Genomic DNA, 17,664 nt, shown 5'->3' on the forward strand with positions numbered 1-17,664 from the left:
ACCCTCTTCAACATATATATCAACGAATTGGCGCGGGCACTAGAACAGTCTGCAGCACCCGGTCTCACCCTACTAGAATCCGAAGTCAAATGTCTACTGTTTGCTGATGATCTGGTGCTTCTGTCACCAACCAAGGAGGGCCTACAGCAGCACCTAGATCTTCTGCACAGATTCTGTCAGACCTGGGCCCTGACAGTAAATCTCAGTAAGACCAAAATAATGGTGTTCCAAAAAAGGTCCAGTCGCCAGGACCACAAATTCCATCTAGACACCGTTGCCCTAGAGCACACAAAAAACTATACATACCTCGGCCTAAACATCAGCACCACAGGTAGCTTCCACAGAGCTGTGAACGATCTGAGAGACAAGGCAAGAAGGGCATTCTATGCCATCAAAAGGAACATAAATTTCAACATACCAATTAGGATCTGGCTAAAAATACTTGAATCAGTCATAGAGCCCATTGCCCTTTATGGTTGTGAGGTCTGGGGTCCGCTCACCAACCAAGATTTCACAAAATGGGACAAACACCAAATTGAGACTCTGCATGCAGAATTCTGCAAAAATATCCTCCGTGTACAACGTAGAACACCAAATAATGCATGCAGAGCAGAATTAGGCCGATACCCACTAATTATCAAAATCCAGAAAAGAGCCGTTAAATTCTACAACCACCTAAAAGGAAGCGATTCCCAAACCTTCCATAACAAAGCCATCACCTACAGAGAGATGAACCTGGAGAAGAGTCCCCTAAGCAAGCTGGTCCTAGGGCTCTGTTCACAAACACAAACACACCCCACAGAGCCCCAGGACAACAGCACAATTAGACCCAACCAAATCATGAGAAAACAAAAAGATAATTACTTGACACATTGGAAAGAATTAACAAAAAAACAGAGCAAACTAGAATGCTATTTGGCCCTAAACAGAGAGTATACAGTGGCAGAATACCTAACCACTGTGACTGACCCAAACCTAAGGAAAGCTTTGACTATGTACAGACTCAGTGAGCATAGCCTTGCTATTGAGAAAGGCCGCCGTAGGCAGACATGGCTCTCAAGAGAAGACAGGCTATGTGCTCACTGCCCACAAAATGAGGTGGAAACTGAGCTGCACTTCCTAACCTCCTGCCCAATGTATGACCATATTAGAGAGACATATTTCCCTCAGATTACACAGATCCACAAAGAATTCGAAAACAAATCCGATTTTGATAAACTCCCATATCTACTGGGTGAAATTCCACAGTGTGCCATCACAGCAGCAAGATTTGTGACCTGTTGCCACAAGAAAAGGGCAACCAGTGAAGAACAAACACCATTGTAAATACAACCCATATTTATGTTTATTTATTTTAACTTGTGTGCTTTAACCATTTGTACATTGTTACAACACTGCATATATATAATATGACATTTGTAATGTCTTTATTGTTTTGAAACTTCTGTATGTGTAATGTTTACTGTTCATTTTTATTGTTTATTTGACTTTTGTATATTATCTACCTCACTTGCTTTGGCAATGTTAACACATGTTTCCCATGCCAATAAAGCCCCTTGAATTGAATTGAATTGAATTGAATTGAGAGGGCTGTAGACATTTTTCCTCAACAACAGTGACAAGCCAAGATGGATGCTGAATAAACATTGGGAGACCTTACCTCAGCAAAACACCAAACTACTATGTCACGCAAGCCGCAGACACACGCACACTAACTCACTGATTCTCTTAAACAATAATTTAACCAGAGCTGTTAGCAGTGAGGGTAATAACCACTGTTATTACCATGGTGATCATACCATTTCCATCCTATGAACCCTAGTGATGAACCCTATGGGGTCGCTTAGCCTAAGTGGTCGTTATCTAAATAAATGTGTTTTTAATGATCACACACACATGCACACACACACACACACACACACACACATGTCCAGCTGAGCACCAGCGTAACAGTAATTTAACAGTAGTACTGCAGTAGAGTTTGACCGTGCAGTGCGTGTTTCAGTAGAATCAGTGGGATCACTTGTTGGTCAGTTAAATCCTCAAAGTATCTTTGCAGGCTGCTCCATTAATTTCTCTCTAGGTCATATTCCTATACTGTAAGGACCTCACTGATCAACCAACCAATCTCTCCTTTTTCCTGATAATGGAAGATCCTTAATTGTTTATAGATGAATTATAAACACACAGGCACATACAGTACACAGACACGCAGGCATGAGTACACAGTCACCGAAACACAAACACACACACACCACACACACATTTACATGCAACCTCCTTGGTGCTTAATGGAGCTTAAATGGTTGCTGAGGAAGAACACAGCTTTCATTAAGTTAATCAACACAATTATCTCTCTCTCTCTCGCTCTTTCTCTCTCACACACGCCTTCTCTCACTCCTGCCTGAAGCTCAGGAATATAATCCCAGCTATGTTAGTAATCAAGCTTCATTTAACAGAGCTAGAGCAATTGATATGAAATAGTTGCAGTATTATTGTTGTGTTCAATGAGTCATTAGTGTAGTATTAGTTTCTAATCCCAACATAAGGATTTATTTGCAATGTGATATGTGGTGGTCGCATCACCCGACACCTACTTTAGTTGAATGCACTGGATAAAATTGTCTGCTAAATGATTAAAATGTCATGTAAATTGCATCTTATTTAGTATTTCATTACTATTATTATCATAAGAGACTGATACAGTCAGGCGTCCGTCTGGACGGCCTCAGGTCTGTCGGACATTCCATCTGTTAGCGCCTGTTAGCGTTAACCACACAGCAGAAGGACCTGTGTGTGTTTTTATGGGACATTATTGGGCGTGACTCAACAGAGGTCAGAAGTAAAAAGCTACAGTTTGTATTGACCCTCAGGGCAGTCAGACAGAGAATTGCTGTATGCTGGACTATATTGTGGATTTTCTGTTTTTTATTCTATTGGATCATGTCAACACTTTCCAGCCTTCTCTATTGGTCCATACGTCAACACCACCCAATGTTCCATTTTCCTATTGGTCCATACGTCAACACCACCCAATGTTCCATTTTCCTATTGGTCCATACGTCAACACCACCCAATGTTCCATTTTCCTATTGGTCCAAGCATCAACACTGTTCTCTGTCCTGCTCTACTAGTGGTCCATTTGCCAACCCTAGCCACTGTCCTGTTCTACTATTGATTAACAGGTACTATTCAGTATTAGTCTGGCTGACACCAGCTCTCAAAGTTGATGTGTAGTCACGTGGGTGACATGCTAATTCAGTGTTGCTGTGGTCCATTATACTGTATCTCTACACTTTAAGACCATGTCTTCTCCATCCCATATACACCAGCCGCCCAGCTCATATCCAGTCAGAAAAACCAATAATCTCCCTTCATTATTAACATGCTTATCAGTCCTACTAAGACAGAGAGTGGTTTGGCAGCAAAATACGTTATTGCTCTTTTGCCATCCATTAGCGTGTTCATCTGTGTGCTCTGTTTCATCAGGCTGTTTGGCTCTGAAGAGACAGAGGGAGAGTGGGCGAGAAAGAGAGAGAAATAACCGGCTGTCATTTTGGGGAAAACAGCAAAACAGCTGTGGGAGACATAAGTGGAGTTTCCATGGCAACCAGATGGGAGCCGTTGTGGAAATGTAGAGAAAAGGAAGAAGAAGTGGAGGGAGAGAGAGAGAGAGCTGGAGAGAAGAGGAGGGAGGAATAATGACATTTAGGGAGAGAGAGCGAGAAAGAGCGAGAGCGAAAGCAAGGGGGAGAGCAAGAGGGAGAGCAAGAGGGAGAGCGAGAGGGAGAGCGAGAGAGTCCAGTAGGGTTTACCACATCACTAGATGTTCTCAGTCAATTCCAGACCTTCCCTACAGACTTAGTCTTTCATCCACTCTTCTTCACAGTAAAATATGACTCTATCCTCCCCATCAGCATATTCCACTCTTCAGCCCTCCAAAAGATTATCACATACTGGCTGTCATACAGTCCCTTCTCTGCAGCCAAACTCTTACCAGATGCAACCAGAATGCAAACACTGAATGGAATGCAGTATGAATCCAAATTCCAGAGTTGAATAGATTCCTGATGACTCGACAGTCTCCCAATCAGTTAGATGCAGAGTCAGATCAGACATAAAGACACATTTCTGTGGATGTAGACACTAAGTCAGAATCATTCCAGTCATTGAAACATGTCTCCACTCATTCCAGTCAGTCAGGCGAACATGTCTCCACTCATTCCAGTCAGGGGAACATGTCTCCACCCATTCCAGTCAGGGGAACATTACTCCACTCCTTCCAGGCAGGGGAACATGTCTCCACTCATTCCAGTCAGGGGACCATGTCTCCACTCATTCCAGTCAGGGGAACATGTCTCCACTCATTCCAGTCAGGGGAACATGTCTCCACTCATTCCAGTCAGGGGAACATGTCTCCACTCATTCCAGTCAGGGGAACATGTCTCCACTCATTCCAGTCAGGGGGACATCTCTCCACCCATTCCAGTCAGGGGACCATGTCTCCACTCATTCCAGTCAGGGGACCATGTCTCCACTCATTCCAGTCAGGGGAACATGTCTCCACTCATTCCAGTCAGGGGAACATGTCTCCACTCATTCCAGTCAGGGGAACATGTCTCCACTCATTCCAGTCAGGGGAACATGTCTCCACTCATTCCAGTCAGGGGGACATCTCTCCACCCATTCCAGTCAGGGGAACATGTCTCCACTCATTCCAGTCAGGGGAACATGTCTCCACTCATTCCAGTCAGGGGAACATGTCTCCACTCATTCCAGTCAGGGGACCATGTCTCCACTCATTCCAGTCAGGGGAACATGTCTCCACTCATTCCAGTCAGGGGAACATGTCTCCACTCATTCCAGTCAGGGGAACATGTCTCCACTCATTCCAGTCAGGGGAACATGTCTCCACTCATTCCAGTCAGGGGAACATGTCTCCACTCATTCCAGTCAGGGGAACATGTCTCCACTCATTCCAGTCAGGGGAACATGTCTCCACTCATTCCAGTCAGGGGAACATGTCTCCACTCATTCCAGTCAGGGGAACATGTCTCCACTCATTCCAGTCAGGGGAACATTTCTCCACTCATTCCAGTCAGGGGAACATTTATCCACTCATTCAGTCAGGGGAACATGTCTCCACTCATTCCAGTCAGGGGAACATGTCTCCACTCATTCCAGTCAGGGGAACATGTCTCCACCCATTCCAGTCAGGGGAACATGTCTCCACTCATTCCAGTCAGGGGAACATGTCTCCACTCATTCCAGTCAGGGGAACATGTCTCCACACATTCCAGTCAGGGGAACATGTCTCCACACATTCCAGTCAGGGGAACATGTCTCCACTCATTCCAGTCAGGGGAACATGTCTCCACTCATTCCAGTCAGGGGAACATGTCTCCACTCATTCCAGTCAGGGGAACATGTCTCCACTCATTCCAGTCAGGGGAACATGTCTCCACTCATTCCAGTCAGGGGAACATGTCTCCACTCATTCCAGTCAGGGGAACATGTCTCCACTCATTCCAGTCAGGGGAACATGTCTCCACTCATTCCAGTCAGGGGAACATGTCTCCACTCATTCCAGTCAGGGGAACATGTCTCCACTCATTCCAGTCAGGGGAACATGTCTCCACTCATTCCAGTCAGGGGAACATGTCTCCACTCATTCCAGTCAGGGGAACATGTCTCCACTCATTCCAGTCAGGGGACCATGTCTCCACTCATTCCAGTCAGGGGAACATGTCTCCACTCATTCCAGTCAGGGGAACATGTCTCCACTCATTCCAGTCAGGGGAACATGTCTCCACTCATTCCAGTCAGGGGAACATGTCTCCACTCATTCCAGTCAGGGGAACATGTCTCCACTCATTCCAGTCAGGGGAACATGTCTCCACCCATTCCAGTCAGGGGAACATGTACTCCACTCATTCCAGTCAGGGGAACATGTCTCCACTCATTCCAGTCAGGGGAACATGTCTCCACTCATTCCAGTCAGGGGAACATGTCTCCACCCATTCCAGTCAGGGGAACATGTCTCCACTCATTCCAGTCAGGCGAACATGTCTCCACTCATTCCAGTCAGGGGAACATGTCTCCACCCATTCCAGTCAGGGGAACATGTACTCACCCACTGACCATTCCAGTCAGTTCCAGTCAGGAACATGTCTCCACTCATTCCAGTCAGGGGAACATGTCTCCACTCATTCCAGTCAGGGGAACATGTCTCCACTCATTCCAGTCATTGAAACATGTCTCCACTCATTCCAGTCAGGCGAACATGTCTCCACTCATTCCAGTCAGGGGAACATGTCTCCACTCATTCCAGTCAGGGGAACATGTCTCCACTCATTCCAGTCAGGGGAACATGTCTCCACTCATTCCAGTCAGGGGGACATCTCTCCACCCATTCCAGTCAGGGGAATAGTACTCCACTCATTCCAGTCAGGGGAACATGTCTCCACCCATTCCAGTCAGGGGAACATGTCTCCACTCATTCCAGTCAGGGGAACATGTCTCCACTCATTACAGTCAGGGGAACATGTCTCCACACATTCCAGTCAGGGGAACATGTCTCCACTCATTCCAGTCAGGGGAACATGTCTCCACTCATTACAGTCAAGGGAACATTTCTCCCCTCATTCCAGTCAGGGGAACATGTCTCCACTCATTCCAGTCAGGGGAACATGTCTCCACTCATTCCAGTCAGGGGAACATGTCTCCACTCATTCCAGTCAGGGGAACATGTCTCCACTCATTCCAGTCAGGGGAACATGTCTCCACTCATTCCAGTCAGGGGAACATGTCTCCACTCATTCCAGTCAGGGGAACATGTCTCCACTCATTCCAGTCATTGAAACATGTCTCCACTCATTCCAGTCAGGGGAACATTACTCCACTCATTCCAGTCAGGGGAACATGTCTCCACTCATTCCAGTCAGGGGAACATGTCTCCACTCATTCCAGTCAGGGGAACATGTCTCCACTCATTCCAGTCATTGAAACATGTCTCCACTCATTCCAGTCAGGGGAACATTACTCCACTCATTCCAGTCAGGGGAACATGTCTCCACTCATTCCAGTCAGGGGAACATGTCTCCACTCATTCCAGTCAGGGGAACATGTCTCCACTCATTCCAGTCAGGGGAACATTTCTCCACTCATTCCAGTCAGGGGAACATTTCTCCACTCATTCCAGTCAGGGGAACATGTCTCCACTCATTCCAGTCAGGGGAACATGTCTCCACTCATTCCAGTCAGGGAACATGTCTCCACCCATTCCAGTCAGGGGAACACGTCTCCACTCATTCCAGTCAGGGGAACATGTCTCCACTCATTCCAGTCAGGGGAACATGTCTCCACACATTCCAGTCAGGGGAACATGTCTCCACTCATTCCAGTCAGGGGAACATGTCTCCACTCATTCCAGTCAGGGGAACATGTCTCCACTCATTCCAGTCAGGGGAACATGTCTCCACTCATTCCAGTCAGGGGAACATGTCTCCACTCATTCCAGTCAGGGGAACATGTCTCCACTCATTCCAGTCAGGGGAACATGTCTCCACTCATTCCAGTCAGGGGGACATCTCTCCACCCATTCCAGTCAGGGGAACATGTCTCCACTCATTCCAGTCAGGGGACCATGTCTCCACTCATTCCAGTCAGGGGAACATGTCTCCACTCATTCCAGTCAGGGGAACATGTCTCCACTCATTCCAGTCAGGGGAACATGTCTCCACTCATTCCAGTCAGGGGAACATGTCTCCACTCATTCCAGTCAGGGGAACATGTCTCCACTCATTCCAGTCAGGGGAACATGTCTCCACTCATTCCAGTCAGGGGAACATGTCTCCACTCATTCCAGTCAGGGGAACATGTATCCACTCATTCCAGTCAGGGGAACATGTCTCCACTCATTCCAGTCAGGGGACCATGTCTCCACTCATTACAGTCAGGGGAACATGTCTCCACTCATTCCAGTCAGGGGAACATGTCTCCACTCATTCCAGTCAGGGGAACATGTCTCCACTCCTTCCAGTCAGGGGAACATGTCTCCACACATTCCAGTCAGGGGAACATGTCTCCACTCATTCCAGTCAGGCGAACATGTCTCCACTCATTCCAGTCAGGGGAACATGTCTCCACCCATTCCAGTCAGGGGAACATTACTCCACTCATTCCAGTCAGGGGAACATGTCTCCACTCATTCCAGTCAGGGGAACATGTCTCCACTCATTCCAGTCAGGGGAACATGTCTCCACCCATTCCAGTCAGGGGAACATGTCTCCACTCATTCCAGTCAGGCGAACATGTCTCCACTCATTCCAGTCAGGGGAACATGTCTCCACCCATTCCAGTCAGGGGAACATGTCTCCACTCATTCCAGTCAGGGGAACATGTCTCCACTCATTCCAGTCAGGGGACCATGTCTCCACTCATTACAGTCAGGGGAACATGTCTCCACTCATTCCAGTCAGGCGAACATGTCTCCACTCATTCCAGTCAGGGGAACATGTCTCCACCCATTCCAGTCAGGGGAACATGTCTCCACTCATTCCAGTCAGGGGAACATGTCTCCACTCATTCCAGTCAGGGGACCATGTCTCCACTCATTACAGTCAGGGGAACATGTCTCCACTCATTCCAGTCATTGAAACATGTCTCCACTCATTCCAGTCAGGGGAACATGTCTCCACTCATTCCAGTCAGGGGAACATGTCTCCACTCATTCCAGTCATTGAAACATGTCTCCACTCATTCCAGTCAGGCGAACATGTCTCCACTCATTCCAGTCAGGGGAACATGTCTCCACTCATTCCAGTCAGGGGAACATGTCTCCACTCATTCCAGTCAGGGGAACATGTCTCCACTCATTCCAGTCAGGGGGACATCTCTCCACCCATTCCAGTCAGGGGAATAGTACTCCACTCATTCCAGTCAGGGGAACATGTCTCCACCCATTCCAGTCAGGGGAACATGTCTCCACTCATTCCAGTCAGGGGAACATGTCTCCACTCATTACAGTCAGGGGAACATGTCTCCACTCATTCCAGTCAGGGGAACATGTCTCCACTCATTCCAGTCAGGGGAACATGTCTCCACTCATTACAGTCAAGGGAACATTTCTCCACTCATTCCAGTCAGGGGAACATGTCTCCACTCATTCCAGTCAGGGGAACATGTCTCCACTCATTCCAGTCAGGGGAACATGTATCCACTCATTCCAGTCAGGGGAACATGTCTCCACTCATTCCAGTCAGGGGAACATGTCTCCACTCATTCCAGTCAGGGGAACATGTCTCCACCCATTCCAGTCAGGGGAACATTACTCCACTCATTCCAGTCAGGGGAACATTTCTCCACTCATTCCAGTCAGGGGAACATGTCTCTACTCATTCCAGTCAGGGGAACATGTCTCCACTCATTCCAGTCAGGGGAACATGTCTCCACCCATTCCAGTCAGGGGAACATTACTCCACTCATTCCAGTCAGGGGAACATTTCTCCACTCATTCCAGTCAGGGGAACATGTCTCTACTCATTCCAGTCAGGGGAACATGTCTCCACTCATTCCAGTCAGGGGAACATGTCTCCACTCATTCCAGTCAGGGGGACATGTCTCCACTCATTCCAGTCAGGGGGACTGTCCTTGTACTATAGGGCGGCAGGTAGCCTAGCGGTTAAGAGTGTTGGGCCGGTAACCGAAAGGTCGCTGGTTTAAATCCCCGGGCAGACTAGGTGAAAAATCTGTCTATGTTGCCTTGAGCAAGTTACTTAACCCTAATTGCTCCTTTAAGTTGCTCTGGATAGGAGCATCTGTAAATGACTAAAACGTAAATATAAAAATGTGTCAGACCTGGCAGAGGCCCTCCAGTCTCCACAACATTAGCGAGCCACTGGTGTACAATTACAGTATGTTCAACTACAGCCCTGAGAGCTATGTCAGCTGACTTAATGATATACAATAGACGTGATGCTCCACTACAGCCCTGAGAGCTATGTCAGCTGACTTAATGATATACAATAGACGTGATGCTCCACTACAGCCCTGAGAGCTATGTCAGCTGACTTAATGATAAATATACAGCTATACTGTAGCTCTGCCTCAAGGGAGAAGGGAAGAGGGACTGAAACATAGTGGGTGTATCTAGGCTGCTCCATGTTGGGGAATTTGTTAGATTACTTGTTAGATATTACTGCACTTTCGGAACTAGAAGCACAAGCATTTCGCTACACTCGCATTAACAGCTGCTAACCATGTGTATGTGACCAATAACATCTGCTAACCATGTGTATGTGACCAATAACATTTGATTTGATTTAAAATGAGGATGGAATCCAAATACACTTCAATTCCCACTCAATCCATCTCTGTCTTATATGGAGGAGGAGAGGAAGAGGAGAGAGTAAGAGGAGAGTAGCAAGAGAGTAGGAGGAGGAGAGTAGCGAGAGAGGAGGAGGAGAGTAAGAGGAGAGTAGCGAGAGAGGAGGAGAGTAAGAGGAGAGTAGCGAGAGAGGAGGAGGAGGAGAGTAGCGAGAGAGGAGGAGGAGGAGAGTAGCGAGAGAGGAGGAGGAGAGTAAGAGGAGAGTAGTGAGAGAGGAGGAGGAGGAGAGTAGTGAGAGAGTAGGAGGAGGAGAGTAGCGAGAGAGGAGGAGGAGAGTAAGAGGAGAGTAGTGAGAGAGGAGGAGGAGAGTAGTGAGAGAGGAGGAGGAGAGTAAGAGGAGAGTGGTGAGAGAGGAGGAGGAGAGTAAGAGGAGAGTGGTGAGAGAGGAGGAGGAGAGTAAGAGGAGAGTGGTGAGAGAGGAGGAGGAGGAGAGTAGTGAGAGAGGAGGAGGAGAGTAAGAGGAGAGTGGTGAGAGAGGAGGAGGAGGAGAGTAGTGAGAGAGGAGGAGGAGAATAAGAGGAGAGTAGTGAGAGAGGAGGAGGAGAGTAGTGAGAGAGAAGGAGGAGAGTAAGAGGAGAGTGGTGAGAGAGGAGGAGGAGAGTAGTGAGAGAGGAGGAGGAGAGTAAGAGGAGAGTGGTGAGAGAGGAGGAGGAGGAGAGTAGTGAGAGAGGAGGAGGAGGAGAGTAGTGAGAGAGGAGGAGGAGATTAGGGCATTGCACGTACCCCAGTTTGGGAATACCTGCTCTACACTATACTTGATTGTTTTGTCACATAAACTGAAATTAGGCGAACTGTTAGAGTTTTAGCAACCAGGAAATGGTGGAGCGATTCATGCATAGTGCATCTTTAAGAAATGAAATCTAAATTACATTTACACTGAGCAAATCTAACAACAAATGAGTTCAAGTATTTATTTTCCTTATCCCTACACTCCTCATGTTGTTCAAGTGCTGTATCCGGCTAAATTCACACGTTGGTTAGATGCAGTTAAAAACATTGATCTGTTCCTTGTTTGGGAAACAGATCAAGGTTCACAGAGAGTCAGTCATTGCCTTTTGTTCGAGAGACAGATTGCTGGTTTCTCTCTTTCTCTCTCATTACATCAATAGAGAGGTTTTGGCCCAATGTCACAGCACGACCAGAACCTTTCATTACAAAGGCCCCTGGGAAAGGGATCGATGTGTGGCAGTGACAACCAGCCAGCTTCTAGCTTTGACAGACAGAGAACTGTACCAGAGCTGTCTGGGGGGTGAGGACGATCTTCAAGATGGACAATAATAAAGCTAGCTGTATGTACCCCATGTTTTCAAGCTGCAGGCTGAGGTTTATTGTAATTAATCTTGTCCTAGAAGCAGAACTGGGCGGTTTCCGCTAGATGGGCCAGCTGCAAAGTCAAAATTGCCTGTATCGTAAAATTCATGAACACAACAATTTGCTTAATTTAAGGTTAGGGTTAGGCATTAGGGTTAGCAGTGTGGGTAAGGTTCGGGCTAGGTAAAAAAAAAAAAAGTCTATTCACCTTTATTTAACCAGCTAGGCTAGTTGAGAACAAGTTCTCATTTGCAACTGTGACCTGGCCAAGATAAAGCAAAGCAGTTTGACACATACAACAACACAGAGTTACACATGGAATAAACAAAACATACAGTCAATAATACAGTTGAAGATAATCTATATACAGTGAGTGCAAATGAGGTAGGATAAGAGAGGTAAGGCAATAAATAGGCCATAGTGACAAAGTAATTACAATATACCAATTAGACACTGGAGTGATTGATGTGCAGAAGATGAATGTGCAAGTGGAGACACTGGGGTGCAAAGGAGCAAGATAAATAAATACAGTATGGGGATGAGGTAGTTGGATGGGCTATTTGAACATGGGCTATGTACAGGTGCAGTGATCTGTGAGCTGCTCTAACAGCTGGTGCATAAAGCTAGTGAGGGAGATATGAGTCTCCAGCTTCAGTGATTTTTGCAGTTCGTTCCAGTCATTGGCAAGCAGAGAACTGGAAGGAGAGGCGGCCAAAAGAGGAATTGGCTTTGGGGGTGACTAGTGAGATATACCTGCTGGAGCCTATGCTACGGGTGGGTGCTGCTATGGTGACCAGTAAGCTGAGATAAGGCAGGGCTTTACCTAAGAGAGACTTGTAGATGACCTGGAACAGTGGGTTTGGCAATGAGTATGAAGCGAGGGTCAGCCAACGAGAGCATACAGGTCGCAGTGGTGGGTAGTATATGGGGCTTTGGTGACAAAACGGATGGCACTGCGATAGACTGCATCCAATTTGTTGAGTATAGTTTTGGAGGCTATATTGTAAATGACATCGCCGAAGTCGAGGATCGGTAGGATGGTCAGTTTTACGAGGGTATGTTTGGCAGCATGAGTGAAGGATGCTTTGTTGCGAAATAGGAAGCCGATTCTAGATTTAATTTTGGATTGGAGATGCTTAATGTGAGTCTGAAAGGAGAGTTTACAGTCTAGCCAAGCACCTAGGTATTTGTAGTTGTCCACATATTCTAAGTCAGAACCGTCCAGAGTAGTGATGCTGGACGGGCGGGCAGGTGCGGGCAGCGACCGGTTGAAGAGCATGCATTTAGTTTTACTTGTATTTAAGAGCAGTTGGAGGCCGCGGAAGGAGAGTTGTATGGCATTGAAGATAATCTGGAGGTTAGTTAACACAGTGTCCAAAGAAGGGCCAGATGTATACAGAATGGTGACGTCTGCGTAGAGGTGGATCAGAGACTCACCAGCAGCAAGAGCGACATCATTGATGTATACAGAGAAGAGAGTCGGCCCGAGAATTGAACCCTGTGGCACCACGTTAGAGACTGCCAGAGGTCCGGACAACAGGCTCTCCAATTTGACACACTGAACTCTATCAGAGAAGCAGTTGGTGAACCAGGTGAGGCAGTAATTTGAGAAACCAGGCTCTTTAGTCTGCCAATTAGAATGTGGTGATTGACAGAGTCGAAAGCCTTGGCCAGGTCGATGAAAACGGCTGCACAGTAATGTCTCTTATCGATGGCGGTTATGATGTCGTTTAGGACCTTGAGCGTGGCTGAGGTGCACCCATGACCAGCTCGGAAACCAGATTGCATAGCGGAGAAGGTATGGTGGGATTCGAAATGGTCGGTAATCTGTTTGTTAACTTGGCTTTCGAAGACCTTTGAAAGGCAGGGTAGGATAGATACAGGTCTGTAGCAGTTTGGGTCTGTGTTTCCCCCTTTGAAGAGGAGGATGATCACGGCAGCTTACCAATCTTTGGGAATCTCAGACGGTACGAAAGAGAGTTTGAACAGGCTAGTAGTAGGGGTTGCAACAATTTCAGCAGATAATTTTAGAAAGAGAGGGTCCAGATTGTCTTGTTTAAAATCTGATTTTATGACTTTGTGGCTGTTCCCACTAGTGACCACTCTGCAGAGCTGTCTCTGGTACATGAGTCATCCTAATAAATGCCAACCTGACATGCAATTAGTGCAACTGTGAATGTAGGCTATGTGTCTTTACAAAGGTGTGTGTGGTGCTAAACTCTGAGGTGATTAAGACATGAATCCCTGACAGCGGAGGCTATTAGTGCTTCTACCTCCTTCAATCTCAGTGGTACTGGTGCTAGACTACACACTGTATGTCTGTCTGTCTGTTTAGATCTATACCTGTTGATCAATAAAGGACAGAGTCAAGAGGAGGAGGAGAGGAGGGAGGAGGAGGAGGAGGAGGAGGAGGAGAGGATGGAGAGAAGAGGGAGAGAGGAGGGAGAGAGGAGGAGAGGAGGGAGAGAGAGAGGAGGAGGAAGAAGAGGGAGAGAGGAGGAGGAGTGCGAGAGGAGCTAGAGAGGAGGAGGAGGAGAGGAGGGAGGGAGGGAGGGAGGAGGAGAGGAGGGAGAGATGATGAGGAAGAAGAGGGAGAGAGGAGGAGGAGAGTAGGGAGAGAGGAGGAGAGGTGAAGACGAGGAGGAGAGTAGGGAGAGGGGAGAAGGAGGAGGAGGAGAGAGGGTGATTTCCCTTCTTCAGATTGTGAAAGATATGTCACTCCTTCCCACATGTAATCACACTTGTCTTAATTAAGCGACAGGACGTCTCAGTTGAACGTGTAATGCTTGCACGGCATGACACCCACCCACACACTGATGCTGATGCTACTGTACAGTAGTAGTGCAAACAATGAAAAAGAATCTCAACCATTATCAAAATCTGATATGATGTATGATGAAATCTAACTAATAAATCAATGACAACACAATCACATAATCATGTCATCACAATGTATAAATCTGATATTAAAACATCTTCTTTGGGTTAGATCATATGGAGTAACAAAGGGTAGATGAGCTAATATTAAACAGGTGTCTATAGACATTGAGACACAAAGACTAGATTATGATTATCAGGTGTTAACTGCAGCTGGGGAGAGAGCCACTTTGTCATACCCAGGTAATATCTATACACTATATATACAAAAGTATGTAGACACCCCTTCAAATGAGTGTATTCCCCGTTGCTGACAGGTGTATAAAATCGAGCACACAACCCTGCAATCTCCATAGACAACCATTGACAGTAGAATGGCCTTACTGAAGACTGACTTTCAATGTCACACTGTCATAGGATGCCACCTTTCCAACAAGTCAGTTCATCAAATGCCTGCCCTGCTAGAGCTGCCCCCGATCAACTGTAAGTGCTGTGATTGTGAAGTAGAACCGTCTACGAGCAACAACGGCTCAGCCGCGAAGTTGTAGGCCACACAAACTCACAGAATGGGACCGGCAAATGCTTTACAGTCTGGCAGTCCGACGGACGAACCTGGGTTTGGTGGATGCCAGGAGAACACTACCTGCCCGAATGCATGGTGCCAACTGAAAAATTGGTTGGAAGAGGAATAGTGGTCTGTGGCTGTTTTTCATGGTTTAGTCTAGGCCCCTTAGTTACACTGAAGAGGAATGTTAACGCTATAACATACAATCCCATTCTGGTCGATTCTGTGCTTCCATCTTTGTGGCAGTTTGGGGAAGGCCCTTTCCTGTTTCAGCAGGACAATGTCCCCGTGCACAACGTGAGGTCCATACACAAATGGTTTGTCAAAATCGGTGTGGAAGAACTTGACTGGCCTGCACAAGAGCCCTGACCTTTAACCCCATCGAGCACTTTTGGGATGCATTAGAACGCCAACTGCGAGCCAGGCCTAATCGCCTAATAACTGTGCCCGCCCTCACTAATGCTCTTGTGGCTGAATGGAAGCAAGTCCCCACATCAATGTTCCAACATCTAGTAGAAAGCCTTCCCAGAAGAGTAGAGGCAGTTATAGCAGGAAAGGGGGGACCAACTCCATATTAATGCCCATGATTTTGGATGAGATGTTCGACGAGCAGGTGTCCACATACTTTTGGTCATGTAGTGTATCTCTCTACCAGACCCCATTCTAACCTCATATAAGAGAATAAAAATCATTAATATAGACTCAATCTCATCAGAGATATGATGCTTGCTGGGAATGTAACATCCAATATCACCTCAATACAACAACTATATACCAATCACACCCCAGCTTGGAATATTCCATATCATTCTGGAATGGTACAGTAACAACATGATGGGAATTGATTTGGGGTTCCATGCCTCTGAAGGGGAACAGATGCTCCGGTCACAGCCGTGCCTTCCACTGATGATGTTAAGAGATGACTTTAGAAAGGCAATTTCACCAAATGTCACTACGCATGCAAGTCCCCGTTTACATATGGCAGGGAGGAATCAGGCTGATAAATAGGGCTTGAGTCTCTCTTTGTCTCTTTTTCTTCTCATTCATCCCTCCCAGATGTTTCCTTGTCTTTGTTTCTCACTTTCTACTTCTTTGATCTCATAGCCCTCTCTCCTCCCCTTTCACATTTTCCCCATTCAATCTCTCTACCCCGCTCCACATCACCTCCTCCCCTCGCTGTCCCTCTTTGTTTTCCTATCTGCTTCCATGCCATATTCTGCCAGTGATTGCTGATAAGGCGTGTGTGTGGGTGTGTGTGTGTGTGTCGATCTCTTATTACCATCCTGCCTCGTCAGCAGAGTGTGTTTCTAGTCTATCTGTGAATCTGTGCCCAAAGCCAGCTCCATACTGACTAAGTTTAATTAAGATAGAGAAACAGACGGAGAGAGAGAAAGAGAGAGATGCCAAACACATACACTGCGTCCTTCAAATGTTAACGAGTCACGTTACAAGCTGTTGTTTTCTCAACTCTATTGGTTCAGTGGCCAATACTGTATCAATCAACAACGAATGATGCCGAAAATTCAAAAATAAAAGTAATTACAGAGGGAGGTGGTGTGTTTATGACAAGGACCTAACACATCTAATGCAGAAGACATTCATACCACAGACACTGCACAGTCATGCATCATAATATCCCCATGGCTCGCTGTGGCTAGATAAACCGTTTGGACACAGTCTATCGCTGTCATTTCATGGCTTTTCACTTCAATGAGAGATTCACCACCAGAAAAGGCATTCGCAAAATAAAGCAAAGTGAAAACCCAATCAGCCACATTCAACTATGAGAGTTGTATTTCTACCATCATCTCCAGAACAGAGGAGCTGATCTCATCACTAAGAACAACAGGCTGAGCTGAGGTCCCTGTGGAATACCAAGCATAGATTTGTTTTCTACACATCCTCCGACCTCCTCATGTTTTGCGCTGAGTCCAGTATTCCGGTTTTACAGGGTTTGGGAAGCTTGGCATAGGCAAGCCCCCTAAATTACCTCCCCATATGCACCCCTAGGCCTTTCCACATGGGGTGTATTTACACATTTCCTCCTCTCCAAAAATGATTAATGATTTTGCCAAGGATGAAATTCCAGAAATGTTCCCAGATCCCTCCTCGGAAGAAGCTGTCCTGAGGCGAACATGTTCCCTGCATATAAATGGATATGGAATGAAGTTGGATGGAGAGAGAAACATTCTGCAAAGCACTACTGTAAATTCCCACACAGTAATTGGCACAGACGAACAGAGACACATTGCCTCCAAGTAACACCACACAGACAGACAGAATGACACTGTTTCCTTAATAAGGAGTAGGTAGTCAACAGACCAAAGATGAACGTAGGAGCATCAAAGATACACTAATAGCAGCAACAACAAACATGCAATTCAGTCCAATGGAGTCCAATTAGACTATTCATCACGTAACCTTCTACACTGAATGTAGCCTATCCATGGAACATCCAGACTGCAGTACAACATCTTGTCCAACACCATAGAGATCCTTTTAAAATGACTATTCTTACTATTTC

The 17,664-nt window shown here is 46.6% G+C and overlaps 1 protein-coding gene across 2 annotated transcripts in view; it reads right to left on the reverse strand.

The window, feature by feature from the left end:
• The window catches only part of LOC139546427 (unconventional myosin-XVI-like), a 269,653-nt gene that overhangs the window by 217,399 nt on the left and 34,590 nt on the right, over positions 1-17,664 (reverse strand). The gene's annotated exons all lie outside the window — the stretch shown is intronic.

The sequence above is a fragment of the Salvelinus alpinus genome, chromosome 20 (genome assembly GCF_045679555.1).
Source record: "Salvelinus alpinus chromosome 20, SLU_Salpinus.1, whole genome shotgun sequence".
Classification (NCBI taxonomy): Eukaryota; Metazoa; Chordata; class Actinopteri; order Salmoniformes; family Salmonidae; genus Salvelinus; species Salvelinus alpinus.